Here is an 18229-nt window from a genome sequence, read left to right as displayed (position 1 = left end):
TCAGATAATAGACAAATATGAAGACCATTTGGTGAAAGCATGTTGGGAGGAAAGAAGAGTCAGGAAATTGTGTCACCTATATGTAATATTGTATCTTTAAAATAAAGAAAAGATTTTCATCTAAAGATGTCAATTTTTTTTTAATTCATTCATGGGATGTGAGCTTCGCTGGCTCGGCCAGCATTTATTGCCCATCCCTAGCTGCCCTTGAGGAGGTGCTGGTAAGCTGCCTTCTTGAACCGCTGCAGTTCCAGGTGGTGGAGGTACACCCACAGTGCTGTTAGGAAGTGAATTCCAGGATTTTGACCCAGTGACAGTGAAAGAATGGCGATATGTTTCCAAGTCAGGATGGAGTGACTTGGAGGGAAACTTCCAGGTGGTGGTGTTCCCATGTGTCTGCTGCCATTGTCCTTCTAGGTGATAGTGGTTGCGGGTTTGGAAGGTGCTGTCGAAGGAGCATTGGTGAATTTCTGCAGTGCATCTTGTCGATGGTACACACTGCTGCCACTGTGCATCAGTGGTGGAGGGGGTGAATGTTTGTGGATGTGGTGCCAATCAAGGGGGCTGCTTTGTCCTGGACAGTGTCAAGCTTCCTAGCTGTTGTGGGAGCTGTACTCAACCAGGGAAATGGAGAGTATTCTATCACACTCTTGACTGATGCCTCGTAGATGATGGACAGGTTTTGGGGAGTCAGCAGGTGACTTACTCGCCACATGATTCCTAGCCTCTGGCTTGATCTTGTAGCCACAGTATTTATACAGCTAGTCCAGTTCAGTTTCTGGTCAATGGTAACCCCCAGGATGTTAATAGTGGGGGATTCAGCGATGGTAATGCCATCAAACATCATGGTCGGATTTTCTCTTGTTGGAGATGGTGATTGCCTAATACTTACGTGGCGCAAATGTTACTTGCCACTTGTCAGCCCAAGCCTGGATATTGTCCCAAGTCTTGCTGCATTTGGACATGGACTGCTTCAGTATGAGGAGTCACGAATGTTGTTGAACATTGCACAATCATCAGGGAACATCCCCACTTCTAACCTTATGATGGAAAGAAGGTCATTGATGAAGCAGCTGAAGATGGTTGGGCCAAGGACCTTCCAAGGAACTTCTGCAGTGATATCCTGGAGCTGAGGTGACTGATCTCCAACAACCACAATCATCATTCTTTGTATTAGGTATGACTCCAACCAGCGGAGAGCTTTCTCTCTGGTTCCCATTGAGTCCAGTTTTGCTGGGGCTCCTTGATGCCACACTCAGTCAAACGCGGCCTTGATGTCAAGGGCAGTCACTCTCATCTCACCTTATGAGTTCAGCTCTTTTGTCCATGTTTGAACCAAGGCTGTAATGAGGTCAGGAGTTGAGTGACCCGAACGGAAGTCAAACTGGGTGTCAGTGAGCTGGTTATTGCTAAGCAAGTGCCACTTGATAGCACTGATGATGACCCCTTCCATTATTTTATTGATGATCGAGAGTAGACTGATGGGGCGGTAATTGGCCAGATTAGATTTGTCCTGCTCTTTGTGTACAGGACATACTTGGGCAATTTTCCACATAGCCAGGTAAATTCCTGTGTTGCAGCTGTATTGGAACAGCTTGGCTAGAGGTGTGGCAAGCTCTGGAGCACAAGTCTTCAGTACTGTTGCTGGAATATTTTCAGGGCCCACAGCCTTTGCAGTGTCAAGTGCCTTCAGCTGTTTCTTGATATCATATGGAGTGAATTGATTTGGCTGAAGACTAGCACCTGTGATGCTGGGGACCTCTGGAGGAGGCCGAGATGGATCTTCCACTCGGCACTTCTGGCTGAAGATTGTAGCAAATGCTTCAGACTTATCTTTTGCACTGATGTGCTGGGCTCCTCCATCATTGAGGATGGGGATATTTGTGGAGCCTCCTCCAGTGAATTGTTTAATTGTCCACCACCATTCACGATTGGATGTGGCAGCATTGCAGAGCTTAGATCTGATCCATTGGTCACGGGATCGTTTATCCCTGTCTTTCACTCAATTATAAAATGGATTTAAAAAATCACAAGGGTCACTCATGACCTTATTCTTTATTTTCTAAGCGTCCGCTTTCCTGTTATTATGCTATGTGTAGATAAACCTAAAAGTAAGTTTTATACGGCACACGTTGACCTGGTGGGATGGTTTTTCCCTGGTTTTCTAAGGAGGCAGGAAAACACTGCTATTTTTAGCATTTGTTATCACAATTATAAGAGCTTCCTTAACTCAGTAACATTCTATCCCACTCTCAGCGCATATATATGCTCAGGCTTCAATTCACAATTAACCTGGGTCGTCTTATTTTGGCTGAAAACACAAACCAAAAAGTCAGAAACAGCAATGAATGGTAACACTGTCTTGCACTGTGGAGGTGTCCCTGCTGAAAACTCCTTAATCTGGTTGGGAGTTGACATCTTTGAATTGGGATAACAATCTGCTTCCATATAATTCTTAGATAAAGTGACTGGTTAGATATCTCAAACAAACTGTAAGAACAAGCTGTCATGGTGTTGAAGGCCATCACTATTTTGTAACCTTACAGACATCACATGCAAGCATGATACAGAATCATTCTGGTAGGGGAAAATTAAAAATGCTAAAAGAGAACACTAAGAATTTACTGAAGAACACAAAATCTCCAGGCAGACACGGCTGATAAGCATATTAAGAGTTGACAATTACCAGATGAACACTGCACAGCCTTGAGAGTCAGGCTGAAGACACAAGAAGGACATAAAATAGATTAAGTGCACTCCCCTCTCACATAGGGAAGGGGCATATAGTTTTAGCTTTAGATATGGGAAGACATACAATGGACAAAGAGGGGGCTTCGATGAAACACAAACAGCTTTGAGCTGTGAGAACCAAGGTCTTTGTGTACGTGTTTTAATTTTGACTGGATAATATAATTATGTATACCACCTTTAGAATAATTGGCAAAATCACATGTTTATGTACTCAATAGGACAGAGTTAGCATGAGACCGGTGTATTGGTTACCGACTGGATGTATTCAAATGTATTATGATAAGTAAAAGTACAAAAGTAATGAAATGTAATCAGTCCGGGAGCTGGGTCTTCATTCTTAGGAATGATTGTGGCTCCCTTGCATATGCTTGAATAAAACCGGTTAAAGGAAGCCTGAGTCTCTCTGGTTGCTATGTGATCAGGGATTGTAACTTCTCCTCTTCAACTGGCCTATGTGGTAGTTGCTGGATTGGAGGGGATACTCTCTTCAGCGGCATAGTTGGCAGGATTCGCCTGGACCTCCGTGAAGGTGGAACAATGATCTGGTGAGTATTTTCATTTTGAAAGATACTCTCCGGTTGTTCGCTTCAGATTAGAACAGAGGTCTAATAGGGCGAATCCGAATGTTTCGGCCAGGGAGACTCAGGTGGACAGGTGGGGGAACTGTGTGTTCCTGTTTTATTGTGGGGTGGTGGAGTCCTGTTTTATTGTGGGCCGGTTGAGTCCCAGGAGCTCGGGGGAACTGTGGGTCCCTGTTTTAGTGTGCGTTTGTGACCATGTAGTGTGGATGCGTGTGTGTGGATATGGCCGAGAAGATCAAACGCGAGTTCGTTGCAGAATAGGGAGGTGAAGGAAGCATGTCCCTTCATCTCGCCAGAAAGCATAGAAAGCTGATCAAAATGAAACAACAAGGTCGGCAGCCGAGCGACCCACCATTATGATCCAAGGAGTAGTGGAGAGCTCAGGCTAATGATAAATCTGACAAAGCTACAGTACTCATTTTGAGTCTGTATCTGCAACAAACTAAACTAATCTAGAAATATTTCGATCGAGTTGCACCGGTCGTAGCGGCAGTTCGATTTCTCCCAGGGGCTACCAACAGTTATTGGGAATATGTGGAAGGATAATTGGGACCTGAAAGGTCCCCTACTGAATTTTTGCTGAATTTTTGCTAAGTTTCAAGAGTTGTTTGTGCTGGAGAGAGAGAGAGAGAGAGAGAGAGAGAGATAGATAGATAGAAAGAGAAAGGGGGTACCCCTAGGGGAGTTAGTGAGCAGTGACAGGCAGCAGCAGAGAAAATATGAGTTTCAGTCAGTTTGATTGTCCCTATAGGTGGAGCCTCCAAGATCCCTTTATTCCCCCCACTGCCACTTGAAGCTTCGTTTAGAGTTAAGTTCAATATTAAAGGAATATAAATACATACCTTTATCTATGTGTTTGTTTGTGTGCAAGGAAGCATTTGTGTGTGAGCTTTAATGTGTTTTCGTCCCTAAATTGTCATTTGTGTAATTCAGCACTTGAGAGTCAAAAGCCCCATATTAGATTAAAGGAAATGTATACTCAAACATTCCAAGGTTTTGAGTATAAGGTTTGAGTTGAGTTTTCTGGCAAAAATCACAATTTGAAGGTATTGTAAAGATACAACAGGGCTTGTCTTTGTTTGAGATGAACCAACCCTTGTACCACCCTCTTGCAGACTAGTAGGGAATAACCCTCATCATCGGCTTCCAAGCTGATTGGGACTGATACATACGAGTTGGTATTCTAAAATTCTGAGGGAAAAAAAATTACCTGAAATTCAGAAAGATTCTAGGAAAACCAAAAGACGTAAACACACAGTCTAGATGTTTCCAATGGATAAAAAGGGGTTTCTTTTGAAGAGATGAGTTAAAAATGAAAGGAAATCTGCTTTCCAAAAGCACTGTAATTTGAATTTGGGACAATCTTGAGATGTAAAGTGCAGTGTAATTTAACAGGTTACTTTGAATAACGAGGATGCTATCCAAAGATAAAGAATGTGTCGATAAACATATGGGGCTTCTAATCTGGATACAAGTCATTACACATGAAAAAGAGGTTGTTTTAATTTGATAGTGTTAATCACAGTTCTTACAAAGTTTAAAATTTTGAGGTTTGATTCTTATAAAGTTCTCAAAAGGGAATTTTCATTTTAAAAGGTTTTTGACAACAATTGACACTCATTCAAATGCTGCAACTTTTGTATTTGCAAGTCTGTTCCCAAAATGTGAAGTTAAGCTCAAGACCTTGACAAAGTTTGGCAGAAATCCAATTTTTGGCTAAGTTAATGAATCTGGGATAATGCTTATAAAAAAGTCAGACATAAATTAGTGGGTTACTTTTGAGACAATAAGATGTTGTTTGAGAAGATAAGGAAGCAAAACACGTCAATGCCTGATTTCTGTTTTAAAACTGTTATGAGGATACTTTATTGGACTGTAAAGTCTCTCCAGACAACCTGAACAGGATAAGATTATAGCTATTACATGGGTAAAATGGTATGAGGAAAGTAGGGAAAGAGGACATAATGTACAAACTGCTTTAAGGGAAATTAATTTGATAATCTGGCCATCAACTGAGTCATTGGAACTGCACAGGGGGAGATAAGCAAAGATCCAGAGACAGAGATCCCCTTTGACATGGAGTAGTTATTATGGCCTAAAGAGTAAGGAAACATTTTAAACGATCAAGACAATAGGAGAAACTGACCTCAAGAGAATCTTAGGATGATCGTGGTCAGGGAAAAAAAAACCTTAGAGGTAAAACTATGTGGAATCTGTAGTTGAGGCAATTGAAGGGTAAGGAGAAATAATACTTAACAACAATGTACCACAAGATGGATACAGGTAATGGGAAAGCTGTGAAAAGGTTAAATAGATGTATTACTGACTATATTAATGTGCCTGCGAGCTACAAAGAGTAAGACCACAGGATTAACACCTTGATGACAGGCAGAGTTAAGCAGCTCCCATATAGAAGTGCCACTGGATGTGAAGATAGTGAGCCACTGAAAGATAGGAAAAGAAGGTGCATTGTAGAGTTGTGTAGACAGCTTAAGGAATTGAGGTCTGACATGAAACAGCAGCAGGAAATAGTAAACTGGAAAGAGTGGGGTGCCTACCCAGATGGATTCAGATCAGGGAACTTATTTCACAGGGAGAGTCATTAAAGGAATGTGTAAACTTAAGGCGATTAAACAGAAATTCCATATTCCTCACCACTCCCAGAGAGTTCAGGGATGGTGGAAAGAATGATCCAAACTTTAAAAACATCTATAGCCAAGGCAATTCAGGAGACAGGGAACAGCTGGGCCACACTATTGCCCAGCATTCTGATGCGCCTTAGGGCTACACCAAATAGGACTACCAGGTTCACCCCATTGAATTGATAACAGAAAGGGCCATGTAATTACCTGAGGGCATTATAGTGGGGGGGGGACGGGACACACAATTAAGTGAGCAATTACATGAGTTGAGAGAGGAAGTTAGAGACTGACGACTGACAGATGATTAAGGATATGGAAACAGGCAAATCCAAAAAGCAACAATGCCCCCCCGCCCCCAACCCCACCCCCCCCCACCACCACCACCACCGGTGGGGAATAAGGTGATGGCCAAGGTGAGCCCTGAGCAAACAGGGTTTGCCTCAGGTGGCATGGACCATGAGAGATAAGTATGACAGGTGATACGTGCGCACTCGTAGATATGAAAATGGGAAATAAATGGAGGCATTACACACAGTTAAAGATATATGATGACTCACCAAGTGGTAACCCAGACAACAGGAGCCAATGTTAATGTTTCCACAGGTCCGTTATCCTGGCTATGGGCGTGTCAGCGCTGGCATGGTCAAAGTCAATAATGACGCCTGCCTTCACCCTGAGCAGTACGTACTACTTCCACAAGGAGGAAGTGGGAAATGGATAAGAAAACCCAACAGCTGGATTATAGATCAAGATGGTGGTACTTACCCAAGGGTAAGGACAATGATGAACGTACACGCCCCTTACAATAGAACTGGACTGGGTTGGTGGAATGGGGGATGCACCGGTTTTTCATCAACAAGCATTTGGATGTATCAAGGGAGTAATGTGACTGCTGGATGGATGGACCTACATCCCCTTGTTTGGGAACTGGATCTTGAGGGACAATATTGTCAAGAAACATGTAAATTTGTAATAGATAGGCATGATTGCTATAATGCACAATGTTTTACTTTGACTATGTGTGGATATCAAAGACTCACTCAATGTCCAGATGTAGTAAGTCCCCCATAGATGGGATAGTCAGGATAGGAAAGTCGAAACCACTACTACATAATGTAACTATGGTCTCCATAGAAGTGACATATAATATCTCGGGACTACTGTCAGCATTGCATACAACTTGTCACAGCCACCAGAATTCCATAAAATGGGCTAGAAGCCAACTGAAGAGGACAGTCGATGACAATAAATTTTGAATCATTCTGGGAATTAGAGCAAAAGCACAGGCTAGGTTAAAAAGTAGTATACTAGGTGATATCGGAAGGCTATTTGGGAGTGCCAATTCCATGCTTAATTCAAATTAGATCTATGACTTAAATTATGTCACCTGGGTGGCTGCTGAGACTGCCCGAGGGTTGCACTACAGTGCGTGCGGGACAGGATATGCCCTGACATCCATGGAGTTACAAGGGGAAGGTCTGCGACGGATCCTTAGGCAGACAGCAGATAGAATAATAGACACAGCCGAATCACAAGCTACAGGGGGGGGCATGCGATATGCTAGCACAAGAGCTAATTGATGGAGTACAACCCGACATTGAAGATATCAGGTTCGGGACAAATCCCGAACACATGTTTGGGTCAGTCTACCAATTAAACCTCAAATTTACACAAGGAGCGGCAGGAATTGGTGATTACACAACCTCAAGGTGGAGGAGAAGATGGAGTCATAAAATTCATCATGGCCATTCTCAAGAACATTATCCAAATGGTGCTTTCCTGAACAGCTATAGGTTTGAGTCCCTAGGAGTAGATAAAAGGGGGGATGGTATTCAGTGTAGGGCTACGTGGATATATATATCCTATGTAAAAGACATGGTACTGATGAGTACTAGAGATTGTTGTTCAAAATCAAGAAATTACATTGTGTGTGTTCATGTCAAACGCAGGAGGTATTTACAAACACAAGCAAAGTTGCATTCACCGCTTTACCAATTCGGGAAGCATTTAAGGCAATGGTGTTTCCTCAACTCAATGGCTGAGTTCCTTTATGGGGGCTTACTTTGTGCTATCAATGTAAAACCTGGAAAAGGACTCTCCAGGCACAGACAGTAACAAGCCAAAGGTGCGCATCAGTTCCCTGACCAATGCAAATTTCAAAGGGGAGGTCAGGAAAAGGGAAAGTTATGTTATACAACCAGATCGTTTGGGATTCCTCTGGCGGTCTGGACGACTGGCCACCCGAAGGACAAGAAGAGGAATTCTCAACTTAAGGTGTGGCCAGCTTGGGCTTTGCCAGGGCCAAAAAGGGGGGATATTAGGGGAAAATTAAAAATGCTAAAAGAGAATAGTAAGAATTTACTAAAGAACACTTAAAATCTCCAGGCAGACACGGCTGATAAGCATATTAAGAGTTGACAATTACCAGATGAACATTGCACAGCCTTGAGAGTCAGGCTGAAGACACAAGGAGGACATAAAATAGATTAAGTGCACTCCCCTCTCACATAGGGAAGGGGCAGATGGTTTTAGCTTAGATATGGGAGGACATACAATGGACAAAGAGGGGGCTCTGATGAAACACAAACAGCCTTGAGTTGTGAGAACCAATGTCTTTGCGTACGTGTCTTAATTTTGATTGGATAATATAATTATGTATACCACCTTTAGAATAAGTGGTTAGTAAAATCACATGTTATGTACTCAATAGGATAGAGTTAGCATGAGACCGGTGTGTTGGTTGTATTCAAATGTATTATGATCAGAAAAAGTACAAAAGTAATGAAATATAATCAATCTGGGAGCTGGGTCTTCATTCTTAGGAATGATTGCGGCTTCCTTGCATATGCTTGAATAAAACCGGTTACAGGAAGCCTGAGTCTCTGTGGTCGCTGTGTGATCGGGGATTGTAACTTCTCCTCTTCAACTGGCCTATGTGGTAGTTGCTGGATTGGAGAGGATACCCTCTTCACCTTCCCTTTAAAATAAATTGATTAATTGGCAAAATGCTCTGAATGTAACACGGCATACTCATTTTTGGTAACCTAGACAATTGCCTACTTCCGTTCCATCATGATTCACTCTCTATGTTCAGTTATTCGGCTATTGCTAATTTTTACACAGTCCATTTTACATATTTATTTATTTTAAATTGTTCCATCATGATTTAAGAATTTCAAATGAAAAAAAGTGGAGAAGTTTATTTATCTGTAGTTTTTGAAAATTACACACATTTTACAGTATCATGTTTTACCACGCTAAGATCCAAACTCAGTTTATTAACGAAATAATCTACTTAACTGAATCAACTGAAATCCTCTAAGACCAAGAGTTAAACTGGTTCTACGTTTTTTCTCAAACTTAATAAACTTAATGCTTTCAGTGTCCTGGTTCTGTCTTTGCAGTAGTTACAAGCTTGTTTCAAAATTCTTTTTAGTTTATGATTTTTTCCATTTCTCTTTCACTTCCCCTTACAAGCGTTATCTTAAATGACCTTCCAATTTAGTTCCTCATTCAATGACAAGAGTACGAAGGTGAGATAAGTGCAGGTATAAACCGTAGTCACACTTGCTTAGTTAATCCTTTATCAACTGAAACTTTTTTAAAATAAGCATTTCGATCGAAAGAAAAGTCTATTTTTATCAGCAATACTCAAGTTTTATTTTTTATTGCATTTGAGCAGTGTCTGTAGTTTCCCGATTGAAATGCAAGAAAATATCAATGTCATGGAAAACAGCATATTTATACTGTATGAAAAAATGTGTTGGTAAGTGGACTCTGATTGATAGAGGTGTTGCCATGGTGAAAAAAAATCAACTTGCATTCAGTCAAATAATAGATTCTATAACAGAACTTCTTGACATTTTGTCAATGGAAAACTTCAAGCTTGAAGAGTTTTAGGTGCCGTAAGTGCATTTGGCTCCATTGAAAGATTTCCAAGTGTTTCGTGCCTTCCAATACCAAAGATGACTTAACAAGTGCATAACAATTACCAGGACTAAGTTTCTTGACTAACAGGCATCACCGAATCACAGAATCGCACAGTGCAAAAGAGGCCCTTCAGCCCATCGAGTCTGTACCAACACGTGAGAAGCACCTGACCTACCTAATCCCATTTATCAGCACTTGGTCCATAGCCTTGAATGTTATGATGTGCCAAGTGCTCATCCAAGTATTTTTAAAAATATGTGAGGCAACCCGCCTCCACCACCCTCCCAGGCAGCACATTCCAGGCTGTCACCACCCTCTGGGTGAAAAAATTTTTCCTCACATCCCCCCTAAACCTCCTGCCCTTCACCTTGAACTTATGTCTCCTTGTAACTGACCCTTCAACTAAGGGGAACAGTTGCTCCCTATCCACTCTGCCCATGCCCCTCAATCTTGTACACCACGATCAGGTCACCCCTCAGTCTTCTCTGCTCCAACGAAAACAACCCAAGTCTATCCAACCTCTCTTCATAACTTAAATGTTTCATCCCAGGCATCATCCTGGTGAATCTCCTCTGCATCCCCTCCAGTGCAATTGCACCCTTCCTATTATACGGCGACCAGAACTGCACACACTGCTCCAGCTCTGGCCTCACCAAGGTTCTATACCACTTCAACATGATCTCCCTACTTTTATAATCTATGTCTCAATTGATAAAGGCATGGGTCCCGTATACCTTTTTCACCACCCCACTAACATGCCCCTCCGCCTTCAGACATGCATTGTGACATAGACAATAACTTGTCGTAATGAATAAACATGTCTCTAATATGAACCAATATTGAATGTGAACTATAAGATTCTGTCCAAGGTCATCGCCAATCGGGTCAAATCTGCTCTGGAGTTGGTGATCCACCCTGACCAGACATGCGCTGTAGCCGGCAGGAAGATCTCTGACAGCCTTGCACTACTCAGGGATACGACTGCCTATATACAGCACAGGGGTGTGGACACCTGCCTCATCAGCCTGGATCAGGAGAAGACCTTTGACAGAATATTGCATGCTTACATGGTGAATGTGATCTCCAAAATGGGGTTTGGAGAGGGAATCCACAACTGGATCCAACTGCTCTACACTAACATCAGTAGCGCAGTTTCAATCAATGGGTGGGAATCAGAAAGCTTTCCAATTAAATCTGGAGTCAGGCAGGGCCGCCCACTCTCCCCTGTCCTGTTTGTGTGTTGCATAGAACCCTTTGTCGAGTCCATCAAGAAGGATCTGGGCATCAGAGGAGTGACAATCCCAGGTAGTGGAGGCACTCAGGTCAAAGTCTCCTTATACATGGACGATGTCGCCGTCTTCTGCTCCGATCCGCTGTCAGTGCGCAGGGTGTTCAACATCTGCGACAAGTTCGAATTGGCCTCAGGAGCCAAGGTAAATCGTGGCAAGAGCGAGGCCATGTTCTTTGGGAACTGGACCGTCTGATCCTTTGTCCTCTTCCCCATCAGGTTGGACCAGCTGGAGATATGGTTTGGAGGGACAGGGGCATGCATTAGAGGTTGGAAGGAGCGAGTGGCTATGGTGAAAAGGAAACTAGGCATGAGGGAGCCTCCACTGCCTGGGATCATCACACCTCTGCCCGCATCCTTCCTGGTGGACTCAGCAAAGGGTTCTATACAAACAATGATAGAAGAGCACTGCATGACAGGATAAAAATATTGGATAGATTTTGGGGCCCTGATAGGGACCAATGTCTCAGGATCATAAGTGAGCTGCAACTGCAGGCATGCGCAAATATGCATACTTAGGCCAGCATCTGAAGGTTGCAGCGGTCAAGAATGTGCTCCCCTGAAGCATCAAATGATGGTCCCACTGAGCTGCTCTTTAAAGTGCAGGGACCCATAATTCATCAATTTGGGCTAATTTCCCACAGATTACTCTCATTTTAACATTTTTTTTTTAAGAACTGATATTAGCAGGTGCAGAGCCTGCTCAGGAGTAAATCCACCATTAGGAAGGCACCAGCAGCAACGATGTTAATGACTTTATGGTTGTGCTAGATCTCTTTTTGTACATCAACTTAATTACAAATTTTCACTACAGTTTGCAACAAAAATGTATCCAGTTAAAAGGTGTAGCAAGCATAATGCAAACTGGATTAATAAAGATTTTATTCTATTTTACTATGATTTTATTTCCAGGATATTTACAAAGAATGAGTTAGCAGAAACTAATTTTACCCAGTTTTATGTTCCAGGAAAGTGGTGCAGTTAGCCATTCTTGCAAGAGTGCAGAAAAACACATCCAGAGAATCATTATAAACTGAAGATACTCATCCACAGAGCCCTTATACACTAAAACCAATCATCCAGAGAGCCCACTGGTGCTGTCAAGCAAGGCCTGTAAAAAAAAGCACCATGCGAAGTAGAGCTTGAAGCAGGGTGGCCAGTTTTATCAAAAAATGATGCAGCTAAGGGAATGCAGTTTATACTGCACTTTCCAAAGTAGTGAATGCAAAATTATTTTTAGACAGTTTAAAAGGTTCACATTAAAATATTCAAAGCTAATCAATCGCATTAACATTGAATATGACACGACAAACCAGCAGCCTCCATGCAAATTAAAAGCAAAAAACTGCGGATGCTGGAAATCCATAACAAAAACAAAAATACCTGGAAAAACTCAGCGAGTCTGGCAGCATCTGCGGAAAGGAACACAATTAACGTTTCGAGTCCGAATGACCCTTCAATAGAGCCAAGTAAAAACAGAAAAGAGGTGAAATATAAGCTGGTTTAAGGAGGGGTGGGACAAGTAGAGCCAGTGATAGGTGGAGATAACCAAAAGATGTCACAGACAAAAGGACAAAGAGGTATTGAAGGTGGTGATATTATCTAAGGAATGTGCTAATTAAGGGTAGAAAGCAGGACAAGCAAGGTACAGACAGCCCTAGTGGGGGTGGGGTGAAGGAATCAAAAACGGCTAGAAGGTAGAAATAAAACAATGGATGGAAATACATTTAAAAATAATGGAAATAGGTGGGAAAAGAAAAATCTATATAAATTATTGGAAAAAAAAGACGATTATGTCGGTGCTGCTTCATGCTCTCGTGTGGACCTGGAAAAATTTATTAATTTTGCTTCCAATTTCCACCCCTCCATCATTTTCACATGGTCCATCGCTGGCATTTCCCTTCCCTTCCTTGACCTCTCTGTCTCAATTTCTGGTGATAGACTGTCCACCAATATCCATTACAAGTCTACCGACTCCCACAGCTACCTCGATTACAGCTCCTCACACCCCGCTTCCTGTAAGGAATCCATCCCATTCTCTCAGTTCCTTCGCCTCCAGCGCATCTGTTCTGATGTTGCCACTTTTAAAAACAGTTCCTCTGACATGCCTCCCTTCTTCCTTAACCGAGGTTTTCCACCCACGGTGGTTGACAGGGCCCTCAACCGTGTCCGGCCCATCTCCCGCGCATCTGCTCTCACACCTTCTTCTCCCTCCCAGAACCATAATAGGGTCCCCCTTGTCCTCACTTATCACCCCATCATCCTCTGCCATTTCTGCCAACTCCAGCATGATGCCACCACCAAACATATCTTCACTTCACCCCCCCGCCCCCCAACCCCCCTGGCAGCATTCCGCAGGGATCGTTCCCTCCAAGACACCCTGGTCCACTTCTCCATCACCCCCTACACCTCAAACCCCTCCCACAGCACGTTCCCATGCAACCGCAGCAGATGCAACACCTGCCCCTTTACTTCCCCTCTCCTCACCATCCAAGGGCCCAAACACCCCTCTCAAGTGAAGCAGCATTTCACTTGCACTTCCCTCAATTTAGTCTACTGCATTTTTGCTACCAATGCGGTTTCCTCTACATTGAAGATACCAAACGCAGACTGGGTGACCGCTTTGCAGAATGCCTTCGGTCTGTCCGCAAGCATGACCCAGACCTCCCTGTCGCTTCCCATTTCAACACTCCACCCTGCTCTCATGCCCACATGTCCGTCCTTGGCCTGCTGCATTGTTCCAGTGAAGCTCAACGCAAACTGGAGGAACAGCACCTCATCTTCTGACTAGGCACTTTACAACCTTCCGGACTGAATATTGAGTTCAACAATTTTAGATCATGAACTCTCTCCTCCATCCCCACCCCCTTTCCGATCACCCCCTTTTTTTTCCAATAATTTATATAGATTTTTCTTCTCCCATCTATTTCCATTATTTTTAAATGTATTTCCATCCATTGTTTTATATCTACATTTTAGCCTTTTTCGATTCCTTCACCCCACCCCCACTAGGGCTACCTGTACCTTGAACAAAAACAGAGTTACCTGGAAAAACTCAGTAGGTCTGGCAGCATCGGCGGAGAAGAAAAGAGTTGACGTTTCGAGTCCTCATGACCCTTCAACAGAACTCTGTTGAAGGGCCATGAGGACTCGAAACGTCAACTCTTTTCTTCTCCGCCGATGCTGCCAGACCTGGAGTTTTTCCAGATAATTCTGTTTTTGTTTTGGATTTCCAGCATCCGCAGTTTTTTGTTTTTATCTACCTGTACCTTGCTTGTCCTGCTTTCTACCCTTACTTAGCACAATCCTTAGATAATATCACCACCTTCAACACCTCTTTGTCCTTTTGTCTGTGACATCTTTTGGTTATCTCCACCTATAACTGGCTCTACTTGTCCCACCCCCCTTAAACCAGCTTATATTTCACCTCTCTTCTATTTTTACTTAGTTGTGTTGAAGGGTCATTCGGACTCGAAACGTTAACTGTTTTCCTCTCCGCAGATGCTGCCAGACCTGCTGAGTTTTTCCAGGTATTTTTGTTTTTGTTTTCCATGCAAATTAACTTCAGAGACATTTCCTGTTTGAAAATGATTGCCTCGGGGCTCATTATAGCTAAGGGTGTATTCATTTCTGCATCATTTAATAAAATCTGGCTTTCAGAGACACAAAATGAATATAAAAATCCTGAACAGGTCAAAATTAAGCCAAAGAATTATGAATTGGAATTCCTTTATTTGATTCTTTAACAGCCATATAAATGCTATGGCTACAAGATCAGGTCAGAGACTGAGAATTTTGTGGCGAGTAACTCACCTCCTGACTCCCCAAAGCCTGTCCACCATCTACAAGGCGCAAGTCAGGAATGTGATAGAATACTCTCCACTTGCCTGGATGAGTACAGTTCCAACAACACTCAAGAAGGTGGGCACCATCAGGAAAAAGCCGCCCCCTCGTTTGACACCACATCCACAAACATTCACTCCCTCCACCACTGACACACACTGGCAGCAGAGTATACCAACTACAAGATGCGCTGAAGAAACTCACTAAGGCTCCTTAAACAGCACCTTCCAAACTCATGACCACTACCACCTAGAAGGGCAAGGGCAGCAGATGCATGGGAATGCCATCACCTGCAAGTTCCCCTCCAAGACACACACCATCCTGACTTGGAAATATATCGCTGTTCCTTCACTGTCGCTGGGTCATAATCCTGCAACTCCCTTCCTAACAGCACTATGGGTGTATCTACACCACAGGGACTGCAGCGGTTCAAGAAAGTAGCTCACCACCACCACAAGAGCAATTAGGGATGGGCAATAAAAACTGCTGGCCGAGCTAGTGAGGCCCACGTCCCATGAAAGAATTTTTAAAAATGGCAGATCTTTGTACCTTTACTACTTGACAGAGCGCGCAGAAGGGAATCTTAGAAATATATGGGCTTTATGATGTTGCCAACTTGGACAATATGATCCCTGAAATAGTTCAAATGAATGTTTGAAGCAAAATACACTCAGCAATATACATTTGTTAACAACATTAAATTATTTGCAAGGTTTTCAGTGGAAGGGATGACAAACAGAGATGGCTGTTTATCATGGACTTAATAAAGGATATTGAAACGAAAATAAACAAAGTGCTCTTCCACAGCCTTCTTTTCTGAAATCACTTCCTGTTAGTGGTGTAATAAGGATTACAAATCTTAATTTTTGGACATTCTTTCTCTACACATGTGAAAAGTTTCTAGGGGGTGGAGGGGTTGAGATGGCAGTGGTGGAAAGAAGCTTCTCCTATTCCAGACAGTTTCTGTGCAGTTCCACATTGAGATGGAGGGAGATTCATGTGCAACTAGTATGAGATGGGATCTGAATTTATTTAATGGAAACACGGTTTGCTCTTTTCTCTGATCGTTTCAAGTTCTAAAGTTCATTGGTTTTGGCAGTTGATAAAAGATGTTCCCCAGGGGCAGTCACTGACTGGTCAATGTTTATTAAATTATTTAAAATCCCTGAGTAGAGTCAGACAATGCGCTGACACACACACACACAAAACACACAACACACACACGCCCAGGGCACGAGCAGGCAAGGTGCCAACTCCCCAATTACTCCACAAATTCTCCTCTCATCATCCTAACACCTGAGATTTGGCAAGTGAAGCAGAGCACAAGCCATCCTCACCTCCCAAGAATATATTTAGAAACAAAGACCCCAAGTGGCATTTTTAACATTAATTGTGCAACTGGGGGTGCCCTCTGTGGTGGCAATAAGGTGGGGTGGGGGAGGGGGCCTTGATGGAGGATTAAAAGCAACAGAAAGTAAGAAGAGCCCAAACAAACAAAGTTCCCTGGCTGGAGGATTTGGGGAATGGGAAGAATGGTATGGTAGGGGCTGGGGAATAAATGGCATGGGAATGGAGGGGTGACACCGTGATGAGCCCGGGAGGAATGATGTGGGAAGGTATGTAATGTGGGATGGGGAATGGGATGGCTTAGGAAGTGTGGAATGGGGACAGCGATGCTTTAGTAAGGAGGAGAGGTATGGGGATTATATGACAGCTGGTAGAAGGGAAGGAATGAACAGCAGGGGAAGGCTGATCTGGTTGATCCATGAAGACAGACTATTTCTACACTTGCACCATCAATGCTCACAACACTTCAACTAGAGATTATTAACTCATAATTTTAACAAAATTCCAAAAATAAGCATCTTTTCATCTTTTTTATGCTCCTTGATCTGCTTACATAAGGGACATTCACTGAGGATACCTGGATGACATTTTGGGCCTTAACCGCCAACTAGTGTCGGAAAGTGCTGGCCTGGAGAAATTAGAAGAAATACCTACTTACCTGGTCTTGAAAATAACGTTGACACTTCCATTCACCAGGGCTGCTTGGGGCCTGCATCAAAAGACTCCTCGCAGGCCCCAGCGAAGTCTAGATCCAGTGTATTCAAGGAGGCCATGTCCCCTTTTTTCCAGTACTAGCTGCTGTAAAGCAGGCAAGTTTAAAAGTCCAGGGAAATTGACAGGCCAAGAGAAGCTAAATGTTGGGTGGTTGGAGGTGTCCAGCGGCGGGGGGATGTCCTGTGGTATGGGTCTGGGTCTTTGCAATAGTTACTCAGAAGTTAGAAGAAGGTTTGATTCTTCTAACTTTTTCTGGGTAACTATTGGTATAACCCGAGCGGAGCCGTCCGAAGTTTGTGATTTAAATGGCTCCCAGCACAGCGCAACTGTGCACTTCAGGAAATTGCTGTGCAAACCCTTACCTGGAAACGTCCCAGAGACATTCCCCAGCACATCTTTGGGGTACCCCCCAAATCCGACGCTGGGGAGCATGCAACTTACAGGCCTTTATTTTCAAAATTCTACAATTTAAAACATAGCCAGGTTTAAGTTTTTATGTACCACAGATGCAACAGAGGCCTGAGAAACATTAGGAAAAAAATCCCATGAGGCAATCTTGTCGTCAAATCTCTAAACACATTTATCTAGCACCCTAAAATCCAGAATTGATACCTGAATTTCCATCTGCAATTGTAAATTATGAATTTCTGTACAATTATATCACTTAAATTATATAAATTGTTTAAGAATAGATTAATTGCAGTGATTAACTAATTACATTCTTTACAGTATCTGATTCTATTGCAACTAACACTTCTTTAAAGTATCTGATTCTATTGCAACTAACACTAATAAGGCTTTTTAAAAGCCAACAGGAAGAAATTTATCTATTCCACTCATGTTGCTGGATTCATAAAAATTCAGTGAACATAAGTTCTATCCACTCCTATTTGCATTCCTATATAGGGCAAAGAAAGGGACTTTGTTGTGAGAACATAGTTGCAATTTAGAGCACATACACTCTGCAGTAATAAAATGCAGACAGCATGATGTATAACACTAAGCTATTTTAATCATGTAACACAGTTACAACCTGTAGCTTTCTGACAGTAGAAATTTGTGAAAAGAAATTTGTCTGGTCAACAAAAGCTAAATCTGAAAGTTGCATTGGTAACATATGCACCCTTCATCAG

General features: G+C 42.8%; 1 protein-coding gene across 3 annotated transcripts in view; it reads right to left on the bottom strand.

Annotated features, from left to right (window-relative positions):
• The window catches only part of pikfyve (phosphoinositide kinase, FYVE finger containing), a 173568-nt gene that overhangs the window by 130637 nt on the left and 24702 nt on the right, over positions 1-18229 (bottom strand). The window lies entirely within an intron of this gene.

The sequence above is a fragment of the Carcharodon carcharias genome, chromosome 12 (assembly GCF_017639515.1).
Source record: "Carcharodon carcharias isolate sCarCar2 chromosome 12, sCarCar2.pri, whole genome shotgun sequence".
Classification (NCBI taxonomy): domain Eukaryota; kingdom Metazoa; phylum Chordata; class Chondrichthyes; order Lamniformes; family Lamnidae; genus Carcharodon; species Carcharodon carcharias.
This window is presented reverse-complemented; position numbering and strand designations above follow the sequence as displayed.